The 23,834-nt window shown below is 41.8% G+C and overlaps 1 protein-coding gene across 4 annotated transcripts in view; it reads left to right on the forward strand.

Annotated features, from left to right (window-relative positions):
* The window catches only part of LOC123751325 (methyltransferase-like protein 27), a 233,598-nt gene that overhangs the window by 92,681 nt on the left and 117,083 nt on the right, over positions 1–23,834 (forward strand). The gene's annotated exons all lie outside the window — the stretch shown is intronic.

A 23,834-nucleotide genomic window follows, 5' to 3' on the forward strand; every position in this document is an offset into this window, starting at 1 on the left:
GTACCAGAACAGTTTTTGGAAGCAATGACATCTATCATCCTCAAGTACATCCTACCATCCTCATGTACCCCCTACTATCCTCAAGTGCATCCTACCATCCTCAAGTACACCCTACCATCCTCAAGTACATCCTACCATCCTCACGTACATCCTACCATCCTCAAGTACATCCTACCATCCTCATGTACACCCTACCATCCTCAAGTACATCCTACCATCCTCACGTACACCCTACCATCCTCACGTACATCCTACAATCCTCAAGTACATCCTACCATACTTATGTACATCCTCCCATCCTCAAGTACATCCTACCATCCTCAAGTACATCCTACAATCCTCAAGTACATCCTACCATACTTAAGTACATCCTATCATCCTCAAGTACATCCTACCATCCTCAAGTACATCCTACCATCCTCAAGTACATCCTACAATCCTCAAGTACATCCTACCATACTTAAGTACATCCTACCATCCTCAAGTACATCCTACCATACTTAAGTACATCCTACCATCCTCAAGTACACCCTTCCATCCTCAAGTACATCCTACCATCCTCACGTACATCCTACCATCCTCAAGTACATCCTACCATCCTCATGTACACCCTACCATCCTCAAGTACATCCTACCATCCTCACGTACACCCTACCATCCTCAAGTACATCCTACCATCCTCACGTACATCCTACCATCCTCAAGTACATCCTACCATCCTCATGTACACCCTACCATCCTCAAGTACATCCTACCATCCTCAAGTACACCCTACCATCCTCAAGTACATCCTACCATCCTCAAGTACATCCTACCATCCTCAAGTACATCCTACAATCCTCAAGTACATCCTACCATACTTAAGTACATCCTATCATCCTCAAGTACATCCTACCATCCTCAAGTACATCCTACCATCCTCAAGTACCTCCTACCATCCTCAAGTACATCCTACAATCCTCAAGTACATCCTACCATCCTCAAGTACATCTTACCATCCACACGTACACCCTACACTCCTCAAGTACATCATACCATCCTCAAGTACATCCTACCATCCTCAAGTATATCCTACCACCCTCAAGTACATCCTACCATTCTCAAGTACATCCTACCATCCTCAAGTATATCCTACCACCCTCAAGTACATCCTACCATTCTCAAGTACATCCTACCATCCTTACGTACATCCTACCATCCTTAAGTACACCCTACCATCCTCAAGTGCATCCTACCATCCTGAAGTACATCCTACCATCCTCAAGTACATCCTACCATCCTCGAGTACACCCTACCATCCTCAAGTGCATCCTACCATCCTGAAGTACATCCTACCGTCCTCAAGTGCATCCTACCATCCTCAAGTACATCCTAAAATTCTCAAGTGCACCCTACCATCCTCAAGTGCATCCCACCATCCTCACATACACCCTACCATCCTCAAGTACATCCTACCATCCTCACGTACATCCTACCATCCTCAAGTACATCCTACCATCCTCACGTACACTCTACCATCCTCACGTACATCCTACAATCCTCAAGTACATCCTACCATACTTAAGTACATCCTACCATCCTCAAGTACATCCTACCATAGTCAAGTACATCCTACCATCCTCAAGTACATCCTACAATCCTCAAGTACATCCTACCATACTTAAGTACATCCTACCATCCTCAAGTACATCCTACCATCCTCAAGTACATCCTACCATCCTCAAGTACATCCTACAATCCTCAAGTACATCCTACCATACTTAAGTATATCCTACCATCCTCAAGTACATCCTACCATCCTCAAGTACATCCTACCATCCTCAAGTACATCCTACAATCCTCAAGTACATCCTACCATACTTAAGTACATCCTACCATCCTTAAGTACATCCTACCATCCTCAAATACACCCTACCATCCTCAAGTACATCCTACCATCCTCACGTACATCCTACCATCCTCAAGTACACCTTACCATCCTCAAGTTCATCCTACCATCCTGAAGTACATCCTACCATCCTCAAGTGCATCCTACCATCCTCAAGTGCATCCTATCATACTTAAGTACACCCTACCATAATTAAGTACACCATACCATCCTTTAAGTACATCCTACCATCCGCAAGTGCACCCTACAATCCTCAAGTACATCCTACAATCCTCAAGTACATCCTACCATCCTCAAGTACATCCTACCATCCTCAAGTACATCCTACCATCCTCAAGTACATCCTACAATCCTCAGGTACATCCAACAATCCTCAAGTACATCCTACCATACTTAAGTATATCCTACCATCCTCAAGTACATCCTACTATACTTAAGTACATCCTACCATCCTCAAGTATATCCTACCATCCTCAAGTACACCCTACACTCCTCAAGTACATCCTACCATCCTCAAGTATATCCTACCACCCTCAAGTACATCCTACCATTCTCAAGTACATCCTACCATCCTCACGTACATCCTACCATCCTCAAGTACACCCTACCATCCTCAAGTGCATCCTACCATCCTGAAGTACATCCTACTATCCTCAAGTGCATCCTACCATCCTCAAGTACATCCTACCATACTTAAGTACACCCTACCATAATTAAGTACACCATACCATCCTCTAAGTACATCCTACCATCCTCAAGTGCACTCTACCATCCTCAAGTACATCCTACCACCCTCAAGTGCATCCTACCATTCTCAAGTGCACCCTACCATCCTCAAGTGCATCCTACCATCCTCAAGTACATCCTACCATCCTCACGTACATCCTACCATCCTCAAATACATCCTACCATCCTCATGTACACCCTACCATCCTCAAGTACATCCTTCCATCCTCACGTACACCCTACCATAATCACGTACATCTTACAATCCTCAAGTACATCGTACCATACGTAAGTACATCCTACCATCCTCAAGTACATCCTTCCATCCTCAAGTACATCCTACCATCCTCAAGTACATCCTACAATCCTCAAGTACATCCTACCATACTTAAGTACATCCTACCATCCTCAAGTACATCCTACCATCCTCAAGTACATCCTACCATCCTCAAGTACATCCTACAATCCTCAAGTACATCCTACCATACTTAAGTACATCCTACCATCCTCAAGTACATCCTACCATACTTAAATACACCCTACCATCCCGAAGTACATCCTACCATCCGCACGTACACCCTACACTCTTCAAGTACATCATACCATCCTCAAGTACATCCTACCATCCTCAAATATATCCTACCACCCTCAAGTACATCCTACCATTCTCAAGTACATCCTACCATCCTCACGTACATCCTACCATCCTCAATTACACCTTACCATCCTCAAGTGCATCCTACCATCCTGAAGTACATCCTACCATCCTCAAGTGCATCCTACCATCCTTAAGTACATCCTACCATACTTAAGTACACCCTACCATAATTAAGTACACGTACCATACCATCCTCTAAGTACATCCTACCATCCTCAAGTGCACCCTACCATCCTCAAGTACATCCTACCATCCTCAAGTACATCCTACCATTCTCAAGTGCACCTTACCGTCCTCAAGTACATCCTACCATCCTCAAGTACACCCTTCCATCCTCTAGTACATCCTACCATCCTCAAGTATATCCTACCACCCTCAAGTACATCCTACCATTCTCAAGTACATCCTACCATCCTCATGTACATCCTACCATCCTCAAGTACACCCTACCATCCTGAAGTGCATCCTACCATCCTCAAGTACATCCTACCATCCTGAAGTGCATCCTACCATCCTCAAGTACATCCTACCATACTTAAGTACATCCTACCATAATTAAATACACCATACCATCCTCTAAGTACATCCTACCATCCTCATGTACACCCTACTATACTCCAACCCGTTCTCGTTCATGATAGCACATATATGACAAAATGGTTTTATTCCTTATTTTACTCCTGTATATAGTACCAATGTGGTATATTCCCAGTTATATTTGTTTTAAGGCACTAACTCTTTCCTACGAACCAATTTACGTCCAAAGGTACCCGTCCATTGCCGCAGACAGCAGAATAGTTGTGATTGGTTCACTTTTAATAAAAATATTATTTTTCAAGTCCCACATGTGTTGTGAAATTACCTACTCTTGTCCATGCTATTAGAATATTATGGACCAGCTATATCCTATTGATGGCTCATAGTTCTGGTTTGAGAAATGTTGGTTGATCTCAGTAAATAATAATAAGCACTATTAATTATTACATATAATAATGGTGCTATGCAAATCAACATAATATACAATAGTGTGTGCTTTAAAAATCTTAAGAGAATGTAATATAGGAACGTCTACAAAACACGATGTTAGGTTGGAAGAAATATGGGGCATACTACTGCAAACAGGATGGATATAGGATGTATGTAAGGGGGACTGGTCAAGTCGTATACGGCAATTTCGGATACCGGGCTAGAAACAACTTCGTTCACTGAGAAGTTTGTACATACAAACCATTCCGTTCGTATATGCGCTGGTTTGTGTTCGCTGTTGTTCTCGTCTGAATAAATACATGGCACTTGTTCATATAATTAGCGCTTCCATTATTAGAATTATTTATCCATTATTAGAATAACAAGGTGCAAACCATACCCCCTTACAGTTGAAATCTATTTATTTATATACAAGAAGGTACATTGGGTTGCGAGAGTACATAACATATATTAAGAGGTACATTGTAGCAAGATTTGAGATTAAAGGATTTAAGACTAACACGTTTAGAAACAAGGCGCCCCCGAAGGAGGCTATTATTTGTTATGCACCCCATACTCAACCAGTAAGTAGTGGAGCAAAACATAGATTACATGGTCATAAAGTCTTAATCAGAACAATTTAATTAAATTTCTTTATTATGCACCCCATACCCATCCCGTGGGCGGTGGTGTAAAGGATTACAGAGGCACATAATCGGTTCAGGAACTGAACCCTCTAGTTCGTTTAGCTAAGCAAATAACAATTTGTGACGCTAGTTACAAAATTATTAATGTTATATATACATGTACACACTCTCATACATACATGTACATATATATATATATATATATATATATGTTAGGCTACATAGTGAATCAGCTTTAGGCTACATAGTAAATCAGCTTTAGGCAATCTCTCTAATGCACTTCACAATATTAACTGGGAATCTGAATTTAATAATTCACAGGATATAAACTCATCAACTAACCTCTTTCTCTCCAAAACTCTAAGCCTCTACAACACTCACTGTCCCCTCCTTACCAAACAAGTAACTGATAAAAGAAAAAATAACCCGTGGCTCACAAGTGGCATAATTAAATCAATCAACAAAAAACATGAATACGAAAAGAAATTTAGGAGTGGCCTAGTTTCAATGGAAATAGTTAAAAGGTACTCATCAGTGCTTACCAGTATCATAAGAAAAGCAAAACTTTCATATTATGAGACTAGATTCAAAGAAGCAAAAGGCAACATGAAAAGCACATGGAATACCATCTCTAGCATCCTGGGAACTAAACAACACTCCCACAACCAGATAACACTCTCTAAGGATGGCCTTACACTGTCATCTGACTTAGAAATGGCGAATGAATTTAATAGCTTCTTTTCATCGATTGGTGCTAACCTTGCCAAGTAAAATCCCACAGACTCAGACACATATCAACACATATCTCTCAGGCAGCTATCCAAACTCTCTTCTCCTCTCACCAGTCAGCCTGTCAGATGTTGTGTCCATCATACACTCACTAAAAACCAAAGCTGGGAACATCAGTGAAATCCCATCTATTGTATACAAGAGCGCCTCCCATGCCCTCGCGCCACCTATAGCTCTGCTGTTCAACAAATCCCTTGAGTGTCATACCTTCCCTGATATCCTTAAAAAAGCAAGAGCAACGCCAGTTCATAAAGGAGGTAATTGGTCAGACATAAACAACTATAGACCAATATCGAACCTACCCATACTATCAAAAATATTTGAAAAAATTATCTACAAACAGCTCTACTCCTATCTCGTAAAATTTGACATTCTTAACCCCTGTCAGTTTGGCTTCCGCTCTCAAAAGAGTACCAACGATGCAATTATTAGTCTCCTTGATATAATTTACTCAGCCCTTGACAAAAATGAGTTTCCAATTGGACTCTTCATTGACCTGAGAAAGGCCTTTGATACTGTTAATCACGATTACCTCTTATGTAAACTCCATCATTATGGAATCCGAGGCCATGCACTGGACTATATCCAATCCTATCTTAGTGATAGACACCAATGTGTAGCCATCAATAATATAATCTCTCCCATTCTACCAATAACCGTTGGAGTGCCACAGGGCAGCATCTTGGGACCTCTTTTATTTCTTATATACATTAATGATCTGCCTAATGTCTCTAACATTCTGAAACCTATTTTGTTTGCTGATGATACTACCCTCATCTACTCCAACCCGAACCCACATACACTAAATGATGTTGTTAATAATGAACTAAAAAAAGTCCACTTATGGATGTCAACCAACAAACTAACACTTAACATAGAAAAGACCTACTACATCCTATTTGGAAGCAAATCTACAAATGCAATTCAGCTTCAGATTGACAATGTAAACATTAGCAATAAAAATGATGGAAAGTTTCTTGGCATATTCCTAGACAAGAGACTCAACTTCAGTACCCACATAACTAAGAAAGTCTCTAAAACAGTTGGTATACTCTCCAAAATCAGATATTATGTTCCTAACTCTGCTCTCATCTCTCTATATTATGCACTAATCTATCCCTATCTCAACTATGGTATCTGTGCATGGGGTTCAACCACTGCAAACCACCTCAAGTCCATCATCACCCAGCAAAACTCTGCTATCAGAATAATATCAAATTCTGCTTTCAGACAACACACAGCCCCCTTGTTTAACTCCCTAAACATGCTAAACATAATCTCACTCCACAAATTCTCTTGTGTCAACTACATTTACAAAACCCTGTTCTTAAATGCAAATCCTTGTCTGAAACTCTTCCTGGACAGATGTAATAGGACCCATTATCACCACACCAGAAATAAATATCTCTTTGATATCCCCAGAGTTAAACTTAATCTGTGTAAACACTCTATGCAAATAAAGGGACCCAGTTTATGGAACTCACTCCCTACTGAATTGAAAAGCTGTCCAACTTTTACATCATTCAAAATAAATACTAAAAAGTACCTAATTTCATCTTCATAGTTTTTCACTTTTTGCCTTAACATTGCACTGTATCAATTGCTACCCAATCTCCCAACCTTTATGTTCCCAATTTGAACATCTTTACCATTGTGATCATTGCTGTTTTCTTATATGTGCTCCCAATCTGTTGTATGGTGTTTATAAATCTTGTTTATCTGTATCTTTTGCTACCCAGTCTCCCAATCTTTATGTACCCAATCTGAACATCTTTACCATTGTGATCATTGCTGTCTTATATGTGCTGTCAATCTGCTGTATGGTGTCTATTAATCTTGTTTAAATTACTAATCAAGCTGTCAATGTAATCAATCAGAGCTTTAATATAACAATGTGCTTTAATATACTTACTTATCTCTCTCATCTCATTTTTCTCTTGTAATGTATCTTTATCATTTATCAATTCTGATTGAAATTACCTACTTAAAATTATCTGCTAGATTAAGGACCTGCCCGAAACGCTGGGCGTACTAGTGGCTTTACAAGAATGTAAATACTGTACTATCCAATGTATTCTCACAAACCCAATGTACCTTCTTGTATATATATAAATAAATAAATAAATGTACATGTATGTATGAGAATGTGTACATGTATATACGTATACATATATACATACACATACATTTCTAATCACCTACACAAATACACACATCAATAATCTTTTGTGCCACAAGTGATCAACAAGAGGCTCACAACAGTCACTTTACAAGGCACTTTACATCTATGGTGAGTCACACAGTTATTAGTCGTGCTGCACACCCACCCAACTGGGCGGCAGCTTTACAGTCATGTGCATGCATTACCTACAGTAAGCAAATTTTGGATACTTCGCTAAGATTTCGAGCTGCACATCATTATGAATGAAGTACTTACACATTTCTTGGACACTATTGATGGTGTTATCTCTAAATTCCGCGAATTTTTCACATTCCATTATATAATGACGCAAAGTATGCGAATAGTTCTGCTGACAGAGTTTATATTTAGTCAAATCTACATCAGCAGATGTTACAAACTCCCAGAGGTACTTGTAGCCGAGCCTAAGCCTAGCAGTGGTAACATCTAGAAGTCTGCTAACATTATTGGATGACCCATAGACGTGCGGTTCTTCCTGCATAATAGAATGATGATAGATGGAGTAACAGGTGTGAATTTCACTTTGCCTCAAGTCTCCGAAATTTAGTTGATGTTCCTGTGATATTGCTGCCCTCAGGCTGCTCAAAGGCAGTCAAAGTTGGTAATCAATTCCATCTTTACGAGCAAAAGTCTTGGCCAACTCATCAGTTCTCAGTGGCTATTTTTACATTATCATTTACAACTAACTTAAGTTAAATAACAACCAGTAAACAGACTGCTGTTTTCTAATTCTAGTTCAGGCACTTCCTGGGATAAAACGCGAACATTCCTTGAGGAACTGTGAGGTGCTTATCTGTTTTTCCTCGTAACGGTCCCAAAGCTTCCACAAATGTTCCTGTTTCTCTTTATTGCCCTTGCGGCGACTGGACTTCAGCTTTTGATCAGAAACCAGTTGGTATTGCAAGGTTACCAGGGACGCCTCACGGTACAGTAAGGGGATTAAAATATATAAAGCCAAGTTGTCCCTCACTGCCCTTTGATTCAGATGCTGGTGCCATCCTTCTACGTCATTGTTGGTCCTCACCAGTCGTCTGAATGCACACCAGTTCCCCAATTCCCACACACTGTTGCACAGCCACGTATTTTTTATGTAATGATTTAATTGTGTCGTTAAGGGTGGACTGCTAGTCGACTTTTCTAATTCAGCAAACGCCTTACAGTTATGTAGTACACACGTACCACATAAGTACGTGTGTGTTACACACGTACACACACACACACACACACACCTTGTCAAGTACAAGACGAAGCTTGAAAAAGTTTAGTGGTATGCCAATAGGCTAGTCCCACGACTAAGAGGCATGAGTTACGAGGACAGGCTGCGAGAAATGCACCTCATGACACTGGAAGACAGAAGAGTAAGGGGAGACATGATCACTACCTACAAAATTCTCAGAGCAATTGATAGGGTACATAAAGATAAACTCTTTAACACGGGTGGTAGGCGAACAAGGGGACACAGGTGGAAACTTAGTACCCAAATGAGCCACTGGGATGTTAGAAAGAACTTTTTCAGTGTCAGAGTAGTTAATAGATGGAATGTATTAGGCAGTGATGTGGTGGAGGCTGACTCCATACACAATTTCAAATGCAGATATGATAAGAGCCCAGTAGGCTCAGGAATCTGTACATCAGTTGATTGACAGTTGAGAGGCGGGACCAAAGAGCCAGAGCTCAACCCCCGCAACCACAACTAGGTGAGTATATACACAAACACACACACAAACATACACACACTAATGCCTCTATTCACCTTGCAGTAAATAGGAACCTGGAAATCAGAAAGCTGCTAGAGGCTGCATCCTGGGGATGTGTGTGTTAGATAAAAATATATGTTGTTTAGATATGATGGAGGAAAAGAGGCCGAGAGTCGGTACATTAGACAACCGACGCTTAGAAAGGCGGAGTCCAAGAGCTAACAGCTAAACCTTGGAAATAATAAATTAAAATATTTAGTACACACACATACATGTTTCACATGAATTTGGCTGTGGGCACACTTGAGGGCAGATGGCCCCGGAGCAGGAAGTCGGCGGTTGATCAAAGGCCTCCCACATCCTCCACATACCTGAGGATTTTTCCAGCTTAATTTTAAACGGAAGTAATGTCTTGGCATTTACGGCTTCAGCGGGTGGGTGGGTCCGTGGGTTTATTACACTATGAGTGAAAACAATCGCCTATTCTCTATTTTATATTGCCGCTTGTAGAGCTAGAAGCTGTTGCCTCTTGTGTGCGTTGCAGAAGGGGATTAATATCTGGATTAATATCTTTCAGTATTTTTAAAGGTATCGCTTAAATACCGAAGATACTGTTATTGGACACCGCTTAATTGACAATGTCTCAACAACGCAGGCTGAAGATGTGCGTGGCTCCTGCTATTGCAATGATGCTCATTTGCTTTTCAATGATGCGCCTTAGTTGCATCCCTCTCTAACTTACCGTTCTAAATACCCCTTCTCCATCTTCCGCAAACATTCCCCCTCACACATCTCCCCCCTTTCCACCTGTCTCCTCCTTACCACCTGTCTCCCCCCCCCCTTTCCTCCTGTCCCCCCTGTCCATCTTTGTCCCCCTGTCCATCTTTGTCCCCCAGTCCATCTCTGTCCCCCTGTCACTCTCTGTCCCCTGTATCTCTTTGTCCCCCTGCCCACTCTTTCTGTCCGCTGTCCTTCATCTGTCCCCCTCCCTTTCCTCCAGTCCCCCTATCCATCTCTGTCCCATTGTCCCTGTCTCTCTTCCCCTGTCTCTATCTCTGCCCTCTGTCCCTCTTTCTGTCCTGTCCCCCTCTCTGACTCTGTTCCTGTCCTTCTCTGTCTGCCCCTGTCCCTCTCTCTGTCCCCCTGCCCACTCTTTCTGTCCCCAGTCTCTCCTCTGTCCCCTCTCTCTTGGTCTCCTGCCCCCCTCTCCTCCCTCTGTCCCCCGGTCCCCCTCTCTGACCCTGTCCCTGTCCCCCTCTCCGTCCCTGTCTCCCTCTGTCCTTGTCGCCCTCTCTGTCCCACTGCCCCCCCCCCCCGTCTGTTCCCCCGCCCCTCCTCTGGCCCTGTCCCTCTGCTCCTGTGCCTGTCCCTCTTTCTCTGCCTCTCCTCGTTTAAGCCATTCTCTGTGTCAGCCTCTGTCTCTTTCCTCGCTCTATCTCTGTCATTCTCACTGACTTCGCATATTCGTATCTATCCCTCTCTGTGTCTAACATTCTCTCACTGACTCTGTCTATATCTATTTCTCTGTCTCGGTCTTCATCTCTTTCTCTCTCTCTCTCTCTCCCCTTACATACATACATACATACATACATACATACATACATACATACATTTATTTAACACATGTGGTACATGCACAAGGGGACACACGTGGAAGCTGAGTACCCAAATGAGCCACAGAGAGATTATAGAAAGAACTTTTCAGTGTCAGAGTAGTTAATAAATGGAATGCATTAGGCAGTAATGTGGTGGAGGCTGACTCCATACACAGGTTCAAATGTAGATATGACAGAGCCCAGTAGGCTCAGGAATCTGTACATCAGTTGATTGACGGTTGAGAGGCGGGACCAAAGAGCCAAAGTTCAACCCCCGCAACCACAACTAGGTTAGTACATACATACATACATAAGATATAAAACAGTGGAGGATTCCCAGGTAGAACAATCAACCACAATGCCCATTACCCCTTTACCCTGATGTCCTTAACTACACAACTATACAGGAGTCATTAATACGTGTAATGGCTGATCCCCCATCACGATAGCATGGGGACCAATTGCCTGACCCGCAGTCCGTCTTGCTCCTCAAATAATTTTCGGGTTAACATGAAAACGTCTCTCGAGTTTATTTCTCTAACGTTGTTTTCCCATCTTTCATTTTATCAGCTTAGTTCCTTTATTATGCCCCAATTACTCATACATTGAGCGGTAGTTAAACTGAACCCAAATTTAATAAAGTTCCTTTTGCTAAGCAAGCTACAGTCTTGATAAGTCAGATATATTGTTTGTTAACACATTTCTCAACAATGAACAGTCAGTTTTATCAAGCTAACATATCCTAACACAACGAGTGAGAGTATTAACTGGTCTAATTATTTTATTAGACCAGTATATATTATTAGATTATACAGGTATAATTATATATATATATATATATATATATATATATATATATATATATATATATATATATATATATAATATATATATATATATATATATATATATATATATATATATATATATATATATATAATATATAATATATATATATATATATATATATATATATATATATATAATATATAATATATATATAAATCAACTAATATATATATATTAGTTGATTTTATACCCGCATTAGGTCAGGTGATAATACAATGAAGGTGAAAACATGGGGGATACATAAGGGATAAACATAGGGGCTGCAGAAGGCTTATTGGCCCATACGAGGCATCTCCTATCCAAACACAAAGATTAATCCAGTGTAATTGGCCTGTTATGTTGGACATTGTCTTGTGTGTTGGCATCGATATGTTCTTGTCTTGTCCTTACTCTCATGGTGGGTAGAGTAAATAGTTCCGTGATTTGGGTGTTCATGGTAGGTCGCTCTATTCTTATGTGAATTGCCTCAAGAATTTGTAATCTTCTTGAATCTTGGGTTTTGTCTATTATGCAAGTATTCTTGTTCAACATTTCTCTTGTTAGAGTAATGTCATGGGCTTGTCTCATGTGATTCCTAGGGGCACCAGATTGAAGATGGCATGTCAAACGCCTCGTCAGCTTGGTCGACGTCATACCTATGTACTTACATTGAAGGTTACATCCTTCGTGGGGGCAAGTGTACATGTATACAACGCTTGACTGCTGTAGAGGGTTCTCCGTCGGCTTCGGGCTGTTTTTGATAAGGAGTTCGGAAGTCTTCTTGGTTTTGTAGAATATTATCAGGTTTATGTTTTGGTTAGGAGTAGTGCTTTTTACTCCTTTACGGATTATTTCTTTCATTATTCTTTCCTCTTTTATATGTTCACTGTGCATGGTTGATTTGTAATATAATTTTATTGGGGGTGTTGTGGTTTCTGTTCTAGGTTCTGAATTATACCAACGGTCCAAGTGTCTTCTTATAGCAGCGTTTATTTCCGCGTTGCTATATCCGTTGTTCACCAATACCTGAGTTACTCTTTCAAACTCTCTACTCACGTTGCTCCATTCAGAGCAGTGGGTAAGCGCTCGACGAATATAAGCATTGAGAACACTGGCTTTGTATCTTTGGGGGCACTCACTTCTACCGTTCAGGCATAATCCTATGTTGGTGGGCTTGGTATATACGTTGGTGCTTAAAGAGGTTCCTGTTTTTGTTATTAGTACATCCAGGAATGGCAGACTGTTATTTTCACTATTTTCATGTGTAAATCGGAGTACTGACTCTCTCTCTAGGTGTCTTTTTAGGTCAATTAGTTCATCTGAGTCTTTTACTATTACGAATGTCATCTACATAACGGCAGTATACAGTTGGTTTTTGTCTGCTACTGAAGACCCTATCTTCGATGGTTCCCATATAAAAATTAGCAAATAAAACTCCTAAGGGGGAGCCCATTGCTACTCCGTCTATTTGTAAATACATGTCTCCTTGTGGACTGATGAAAGGGGCTTCCTTTGTACATGCTTCGAGAAGACTTTTCAAGTGTGGCTCAGGTATGTCTAATTTGGGGGTGCTCTCGTCTCTGTATACTCTGTCCAGTATCATTCCTATGGTTGTGTCGACTGGGACGTTGGTAAAAAGGGATTCAACGTCCAGGGAAGCGATGATTCCATCGGGCTGGGTAGATTTGATCAATTCTAGGAAATCTGCTGATGATTGTAGACTAAACTTACTTGGAGTGTATGGAGTTAGGAGTTCATTGAGTTTCTTTGCCAGGTGATAAGTTGGGGTTGGTATTTGGCTGATTATAGGGCGTAGTGGGTTACCTGGTTTATGCGTCTTAACATTGCCGTAGGCATATCCTAAGCCATAGTCGCCTTGAAGTTTATTGAAATGCACACTACCTTTCTTTGTGTTGATTGCTGTAATTGTTTTGTTTACTTTCCGCTTAAGGTTTTCTACGGGGTTCCTCGTGATTCGTTGAAATTTGGAGTCGTCACTTAGGATGTCGCTAATTTTGTTCATGTATTCATGGGTAGGAATCAATACATATGCTGCTGTTTTGTCGGCTTTTCTTATTGTTACGTCTTTCAGATTTTTTAGTTGTTTCGCTGCTTCTTTGAGTCGTGGGGTTAAGATTGTAGATGAATATGTTCCTCGTTTTTTCCCTGCTTCTGCAAGTAGTTCAGCTTGAAGTGTGTCAGTGGTGATGACTTTTTTGTTGTCTTCTAGCTTATGGATATCGTCCAGAAGCATTTCGATTTCCAGGCGTTTTTGATGCATCTTTGGTTTAGATAAGAATTGACAATTTAGACCAAGATTTAAGAGGTCTCGTTGGTCCTGGGTAAGATCATAAGAAGTCAGGTTAAAGTAGCCATCTTTAGGACGAGGGATTTTTAGCTGTCCACCGTTTAGGGATGTTAACTTACGGAGTGTCTTTGTTTCTACAAGAGTTTTATGTTGTTGTTTCAGGTTAAATAGTTCACTGTTGATGGTTTGCTTGAGTTGGATAGGGATGTCGTACTGGGTCCATTTGTTTAACAGATGCTCCGCCTGCTCTATAAAGGTTTGGAGGGCTTCCTTCTTCTTGATTAGTTGATGCCGAATGAGCTCTTGCCTATACCTATAGGTAAACTCTGTATTGCGGACTGCTGGGTCATGTGGGTTTATATTGGTGTATACTGGCAGCAGGTTTTCTTTCAAACATGTTTCATTGAATATGACCGCATATTCTGTATTTATTATTTTCTGGTTTAGGGCTTCTATCCCTCTAACTATTTTCTTAGCATCAGGGCTTAATTGAAATAAAAGTTCTCCAAAACTCATTTTCGTACTTTTAAGGTGAAGAAAAGAAGTGATTTACTATAGAGTGTATTACACTTATTTGTATAATTTGCACGACGTTTCGAACCTCCATGGTTCATTCTCAAGTGAACAGATCTTACAATACTAGTTGATTTTATACCCGCATTAGGATATGCCTACGGCAATGTTAAGACGCATAAACCAGGTAACCCACTACGCCCTATAATCAGCCAAATACCAACCCCAACTTATCACCTGGCAAAGAAACTCAATGAACTCCTAACTCCATACACTCCAAGTAAGTTTAGTCTACAATCATCAGCAGATTTCCTAGAATTGATCAAATCTACCCAGCCCGATGGAATCATCGCGTCCCTGGACGTTGAATCCCTTTTTACCAACGTCCCAGTCGACACAACCATAGGAATGATACTGGACAGAGTATACAGAGACGAGAGCACCCCCAAATTAGACATACCTGAGCCACACTTGAAAAGTCTTCTCGAAGCATGTACAAAGGAAGCCCCTTTCATCAGTCCACAAGGAGACATGTATTTACAAATAGACGGAGTAGCAATGGGCTCCCCCTTAGGAGTTTTATTTGCTAATTTTTATATGGGAACCATCGAAGATAGGGTCTTCAGTAGCAGACAAAAACCAACTGTATACTGCCGTTATGTAGATGACATATTCGTAATAGTAAAAGACTCAGATGAACTAATTGACCTAAAAAGACACCTAGAGAGAGAGTCAGTACTCCGATTTACACATGAAAATAGTGAAAATAACAGTCTGCCATTCTTGGATGTACTAATAACAAAAACAGGAACCTCTTTAAGCACCAACGTATATACCAAGCCCACCAACATAGGATTATGCCTGAACGGTAGAAGTGAGTGCCCCCAAAGATACAAAGCCAGTGTTCTCAATGCTTATATTCGTCGAGCGCTTACCCACTGCTCTGAATGGAGCAACGTGAGTAGAGAGTTTGAAAGAGTAACTCAGGTATTGGTGAACAACGGATATAGCAACGCGGAAATAAACGCTGCTATAAGAAGACACTTGGACCGTTGGTATAATTCAGAACCTAGAACAGAAACCACAACACCCCCAATAAAATTATATTACAAATCAACCATGCACAGTGAACATATAAAAGAGGAAAGAATAATGAAAGAAATAATCCGTAAAGGCGTAAAAAGCACTGCTCCTAACCAAAACATAAACCTGATAATATTCTACAAAACCAAGAAGACTTCCGAACTCCTTATCAAAAACAGCCCGAAGCCGACGGAGAACCCTCTACAGCAGTCAAGCGTTGTATACATGTACACTTGCCCCCACGAAGGATGTAACCTTCAATGTAAGTACATAGGTATGACGTCGACCAAGCTGACGAGGCGTTTGACATGCCATCTTCAATCTGGTGCCCCTAGGAATCACATGAGACAAGCCCATGACATTACTCTAACAAGAGAAATGTTGAACAAGAATACTTGCATAATAGACAAAACCCAAGATTCAAGAAGATTACAAATTCTTGAGGCAATTCACATAAGAATAGAGCGACCTACCATGAACACCCAAATCACGGAACTATTTACTCTACCCACCATGAGAGTAAGGACAAGACAAGAACATATCGATGCCAACACAGAAGACAATGTCCAACATAACAGGCCAATTACACTGGATTAATCTTTGTGTTTGGATAGGAGATGCCTCGTATGGGCCAATAAGCCTTCTGCAGCCCCTATGTTTATCCCTTATGTATCCCCCATGTTTTCACCTTCATATATATATATATATATATATGCCTATACTTGCATAAACCACAAGTGAAGATAAACAATCTTTGGACAACACCCACCAGTGGGACTCGAACCCAGAAAGCACAACTACCTTCCAGTAGCTGGCATAACTAGTATGCTTTAACCCACTACGCCATCAGACCTTACAAAAGAAGTAGATAGTTCGAGATATATATATCTCAAACATCTCTACCTCCCGAAGGCACCAGATGAGTGAGGGGTCAGTCTGCAATTTTCGTCAAGCCACTGTCAATGTGAGAGAACTCGTGTCCAGCTTATAAGCCTATACTTGCATAAACCACAAGTGAAGATAAACAATCTTTGGACAACACCCACCAGTGGGACTCGAACCCAGAAAGCACAACTACCTTCCAGTAGCTGGCATAACTAGTATGCTTTAACCCACTACGCCATCAGACCTTACAAAAGAAGTAGATAGTTCGAGATATATATATCTCAAACATCTCTACCTCCCGAAGGCACCAGATGAGTGAGGGGTCAGTCTGCAATTTTCGTCAAGCCACTGTCAATGTGAGAGAACTCGTGTCCAGCTTATAAGCCTATACTTGCATAAACCACAAGTGAAGATAAACAATCTTTAGACAACACCCACCAGTGGGACTCGAACCCAGAAAGCACAACTACCTTCCAGTAGCTGGCATAACTAGTATGCTTTAACCCACTACGCCATCAGACCTTACAAAAGAAGTAGATAGTTCGAGATATATATATCTCAAACATCTCTACCTCCCGAAGGCACCAGATGAGTGAGGGGTCAGTCTGCAATTTTCGTCAAGCCACTGTCAATGTGAGAGAACTCGTGTCCAGCTTATAAGCCTATACTTGCATAAACCACAAGTGAAGATAAACAATCTTTGGACAACACCCACCAGTGGGACTCGAACCCAGAAAGCACAACTACCTTCCAGTAGCTGGCATAACTAGTATGCTTTAACCCACTACGCCATCAGACCTTACAAAAGAAGTAGATAGTTCGAGATATATATATCTCAAACATCTCTACCTCCCGAAGGCACCAGATGAGTGAGGGGTCAGTCTGCAATTTTCGTCAAGCCACTGTCAATGTGAGAGAACTCGTGTCCAGCTTATAAGCCTATACTTGCATAAACCACAAGTGAAGATAAACAATCTTTGGACAACACCCACCAGTGGGACTCGAACCCAGAAAGCACAACTACCTTCCAGTAGCTGGCATAACTAGTATGCTTTAACCCACTACGCCATCAGACCTTACAAAAGAAGTAGATAGTTCGAGATATATATATCTCAAACATCTCTACCTCCCGAAGGCACCAGATGAGTGAGGGGTCAGTCTGCAATTTTCGTCAAGCCACTGTCAATGTGAGAGAACTCGTGTCCAGCTTATAAGCCTATACTTGCATAAACCACAAGTGAAGATAAACAATCTTTGGACAACACCCACCAGTGGGACTCGAACCCAGAAAGCACAACTACCTTCCAGTAGCTGGCATAACTAGTATGCTTTAACCCACTACGCCATCAGACCTTACAAAAGAAGTAGATAGTTCGAGATATATATATCTCAAACATCTCTACCTCCCGAAGGCACCAGATGAGTGAGGGGTCAGTCTGCAATTTTCGTCAAGCCACTGTCAATGTGAGAGAACTCGTGTCCAGCTTATAAGCCTATACTTGCATAAACCACAAGTGAAGATAAACAATCTTTGGACAACACCCACCAGTGGGACTCGAACCCAGAAAGCACAACTACCTTCCAGTAGCTGGCATAACTAGTATGCTTTAACCCACTACGCCATCAGACCTTACAAAAGAAGTAGATAGTTCGAGATATATATATCTCAAACATCTCTACCTCCCGAAGGCACCAGATGAGTGAGGGGTCAGTCTGCAATTTTCGTCAAGCCACTGTCAATGTGAGAGAACTCGTGTCCAGCTTATAAGCCTATACTTGCATAAACCACAAGTGAAGATAAACAATCTTTGGACAACACCCACCAGTGGGACTCGAACCCAGAAAGCACAACTACCTTCCAGTAGCTGGCATAACTAGTATGCTTTAACCCACTACGCCATCAGACCTTACAAAAGAAGTAGATAGTTCGAGAATATATATCTCAAACATCTCTACCTCCCGAAGGCACCAGATGAGTGAGGGGTCAGTCTGCAATTTTCGTCAAGCCACTGTCAATGTGAGAGAACTCGTGTCCAGCTTATAAGCCTATACTTGCATAAACCACAAGTGAAGATAAACAATCTTTGGACAACACCCACCAGTGGGACTCGAACCCAGAAAGCACAACTACCTTCCAGTAGCTGGCATAACTAGTATGCTTTAACCCACTACGCCATCAGACCTTACAAAAGAAGTAGATAGTTCGAGATATATATATCTCAAACATCTCTACCTCCCGAAGGCACCAGATGAGTGAGGGGTCAGTCTGCAATTTTCGTCAAGCCACTGTCAATGTGAGAGAACTCGTGTCCAGCTTATAAGCCTATACTTGCATAAACCACAAGTGAAGATAAACAATCTTTGGACAACACCCACCAGTGGGACTCGAACCCAGAAAGCACAACTACCTTCCAGTAGCTGGCATAACTAGTATGCTTTAACCCACTACGCCATCAGACCTTACAAAAGAAGTAGATAGTTCGAGATATATATATCTCAAACATCTCTACCTCCCGAAGGCACCAGATGAGTGAGGGGTCAGTCTGCAATTTTCGTCAAGCCACTGTCAATGTGAGAGAACTCGTGTCCAGCTTATAAGCCTATACTTGCATAAACCACAAGTGAAGATAAACAATCTTTGGACAACACCCACCAGTGGGACTCGAACCCAGAAAGCACAACTACCTTCCAGTAGCTGGCATAACTAGTATGCTTTAACCCACTACGCCATCAGACCTTACAAAAGAAGTAGATAGTTCGAGATATATATATCTCAAACATCTCTACCTCCCGAAGGCACCAGATGAGTGAGGGGTCAGTCTGCAATTTTCGTCAAGCCACTGTCAATGTGAGAGAACTCGTGTCCAGCTTATAAGCCTATACTTGCATAAACCACAAGTGAAGATAAACAATCTTTGGACAACACCCACCAGTGGGACTCGAACCCAGAAAGCACAACTACCTTCCAGTAGCTGGCATAACTAGTATGCTTTAACCCACTACGCCATCAGACCTTACAAAAGAAGTAGATAGTTCGAGATATATATATCTCAAACATCTCTACCTCCCGAAGGCACCAGATGAGTGAGGGGTCAGTCTGCAATTTTCGTCAAGCCACTGTCAATGTGAGAGAACTCGTGTCCAGCTTATAAGCCTATACTTGCATAAACCACAAGTGAAGATAAACAATCTTTGGACAACACCCACCAGTGGGACTCGAACCCAGAAAGCACAACTACCTTCCAGTAGCTGGCATAACTAGTATGCTTTAACCCACTACGCCATCAGACCTTACAAAAGAAGTAGATAGTTCGAGATATATATATCTCAAACATCTCTACCTCCCGAAGGCACCAGATGAGTGAGGGGTCAGTCTGCAATTTTCGTCAAGCCACTGTCAATGTGAGAGAACTCGTGTCCAGCTTATAAGCCTATACTTGCATAAACCACAAGTGAAGATAAACAATCTTTGGACAACACCCACCAGTGGGACTCGAACCCAGAAAGCACAACTACCTTCCAGTAGCTGGCATAACTAGTATGCTTTAACCCACTACGCCATCAGACCTTACAAAAGAAGTAGATAGTTCGAGATATATATATCTCAAACATCTCTACCTCCCGAAGGCACCAGATGAGTGAGGGGTCAGTCTGCAATTTTCGTCAAGCCACTGTCAATGTGAGAGAACTCGTGTCCAGCTTATAAGCCTATACTTGCATAAACCACAAGTGAAGATAAACAATCTTTGGACAACACCCACCAGTGGGACTCGAACCCAGAAAGCACAACTACCTTCCAGTAGCTGGCATAACTAGTATGCTTTAACCCACTACGCCATCAGACCTTACAAAAGAAGTAGATAGTTCGAGATATATATATCTCAAACATCTCTACCTCCCGAAGGCACCAGATGAGTGAGGGGTCAGTCTGCAATTTTCGTCAAGCCACTGTCAATGTGAGAGAACTCGTGTCCAGCTTATAAGCCTATACTTGCATAAACCACAAGTGAAGATAAACAATCTTTGGACAACACCCACCAGTGGGACTCGAACCCAGAAAGCACAACTACCTTCCAGTAGCTGGCATAACTAGTATGCTTTAACCCACTACGCCATCAGACCTTACAAAAGAAGTAGATAGTTCGAGATATATATATCTCAAACATCTCTACCTCCCGAAGGCACCAGATGAGTGAGGGGTCAGTCTGCAATTTTCGTCAAGCCACTGTCAATGTGAGAGAACTCGTGTCCAGCTTATAAGCCTATACTTGCATAAACCACAAGTGAAGATAAACAATCTTTGGACAACACCCACCAGTGGGACTCGAACCCAGAAAGCACAACTACCTTCCAGTAGCTGGCATAACTAGTATGCTTTAACCCACTACGCCATCAGACCTTACAAAAGAAGTAGATAGTTCGAGATATATATATCTCAAACATCTCTACCTCCCGAAGGCACCAGATGAGTGAGGGGTCAGTCTGCAATTTTCGTCAAGCCACTGTCAATGTGAGAGAACTCGTGTCCAGCTTATAAGCCTATACTTGCATAAACCACAAGTGAAGATAAACAATCTTTGGACAACACCCACCAGTGGGACTCGAACCCAGAAAGCACAACTACCTTCCAGTAGCTGGCATAACTAGTATGCTTTAACCCACTACGCCATCAGACCTTACAAAAGAAGTAGATAGTTCGAGATATATATATCTCAAACATCTCTACCTCCCGAAGGCACCAGATGAGTGAGGGGTCAGTCTGCAATTTTCGTCAAGCCACTGTCAATGTGAGAGAACTCGTGTCCAGCTTATAAGCCTATACTTGCATAAACCACAAGTGAAGATAAACAATCTTTGGACAACACCCACCAGTGGCACTCGAACCCAGAAAGCACAACTACCTTCCAGTAGCTGGCATAACTAGTATGCTTTAACCCACTACGCCATCAGACCTTACAAAAGAAGTAGATAGTTCGAGATATATATATCTCAAACATCTCTACCTCCCGAAGGCACCAGATGAGTGAGGGGTCAGTCTGCAATTTTCGTCAAGCCACTGTCAATGTGAGAGAACTCGTGTCCAGCTTATAAGCCTATACTTGCATAAACCACAAGTGAAGATAAACAATCTTTGGACAACACCCACCAGTGGGACTCGAACCCAGAAAGCACAACTACCTTCCAGTAGCTGGCATAACTAGTATGCTTTAACCCACTACGCCATCAGACCTTACAAAAGAAGTAGATAGTTCGAGATATATATATCTCAAACATCTCTACCTCCCGAAGGCACCAGATGAGTTAGGGGTCAGTCTGCAATTTTCGTCAAGCCACTGTCAATGTGAGAGAACTCGTGTCCAGCTTATAAGCCTATACTTGCATAAACCACAAGTGAAGATAAACAATCTTTGGACAACACCCACCAGTGGGACTCGAACCCAGAAAGCACAACTACCTTCCAGTAGCTGGCATAACTAGTATGCTTTAACCCACTACGCCATCAGACCTTACAAAAGAAGTAGATAGTTCGAGATATATATATCTCAAACATCTCTACCTCCCGAAGGCACCAGATGAGTGAGGGGTCAGTCTGCAATTTTCGTCAAGCCACTGTCAATGTGAGAGAACTCGTGTCCAGCTTATAAGCCTATACTTGCATAAACCACAAGTGAAGATAAACAATCTTTGGACAACACCCACCAGTGGGACTCGAACCCAGAAAGCACAACTACCTTCCAGTAGCTGGCATAACTAGTATGCTTTAACCCACTACGCCATCAGACCTTACAAAAGAAGTAGATAGTTCGAGATATATATATCTCAAACATCTCTACCTCCCGAAGGCACCAGATGAGTGAGGGGTCAGTCTGCAATTTTCGTCAAGCCACTGTCAATGTGAGAGAACTCGTGTCCAGCTTATAAGCCTATACTTGCATAAACCACAAGTGAAGATAAACAATCTTTGGACAACACCCACCAGTGGGACTCGAACCCAGAAAGCACAACTACCTTCCAGTAGCTGGCATAACTAGTATGCTTTAACCCACTACGCCATCAGACCTTACAAAAGAAGTAGATAGTTCGAGATATATATATCTCAAACATCTCTACCTCCCGAAGGCACCAGATGAGTGAGGGGTCAGTCTGCAATTTTCGTCAAGCCACTGTCAATGTGAGAGAACTCGTGTCCAGCTTATAAGCCTATACTTGCATAAACCACAAGTGAAGATAAACAATCTTTGGACAACACCCACCAGTGGGACTCGAACCCAGAAAGCACAACTACCTTCCAGTAGCTGGCATAACTAGTATGCTTTAACCCACTACGCCATCAGACCTTACAAAAGAAGTAGATAGTTCGAGATATATATATCTCAAACATCTCTACCTCCCGAAGGCACCAGATGAGTGAGGGGTCAGTCTGCAATTTTCGTCAAGCCACTGTCAATGTGAGAGAACTCGTGTCCAGCTTATAAGCCTATACTTGCATAAACCACAAGTGAAGATAAACAATCTTTGGACAACACCCACCAGTGGGACTCGAACCCAGAAAGCACAACTACCTTCCAGTAGCTGGCATAACTAGTATGCTTTAACCCACTACGCCATCAGACCTTACAAAAGAAGTAGATAGTTCGAGATATATATATCTCAAACATCTCTACCTCCCGAAGGCATAACAAACAAAGATTGATAAACAAAGATTGTTTATCTTCACTTGTGGTTTATGCAAGTATAGGCTTATAAGCTGGACACGAGTTCTCTCACATTGACAGTGGCTTGACGAAAATTGCAGACTGACCCTCACTCATCTGGTGCCTTCGGGAGGTAGAGATGTTTGAGATATATATATCTCGAACTATCTACTTCTTTTGTAAGGTCTGATGGCGTAGTGGGTTAAAGCATACTAGTTATGCCAGCTACTGGAAGGTAGTTGTGCTTTCTGGGTTCGAGTCCCACTGGTGGGTGTTGTCCAAAGATTGTTTATCTTCACTTGTGGTTTATGCAAGTATAGGCTTATAAGCTGGACACGAGTTCTCTCACATTGACA

This window comes from Procambarus clarkii, chromosome 55 (assembly GCF_040958095.1).
Source record: "Procambarus clarkii isolate CNS0578487 chromosome 55, FALCON_Pclarkii_2.0, whole genome shotgun sequence".
Classification (NCBI taxonomy): Eukaryota; Metazoa; Arthropoda; class Malacostraca; order Decapoda; family Cambaridae; genus Procambarus; species Procambarus clarkii.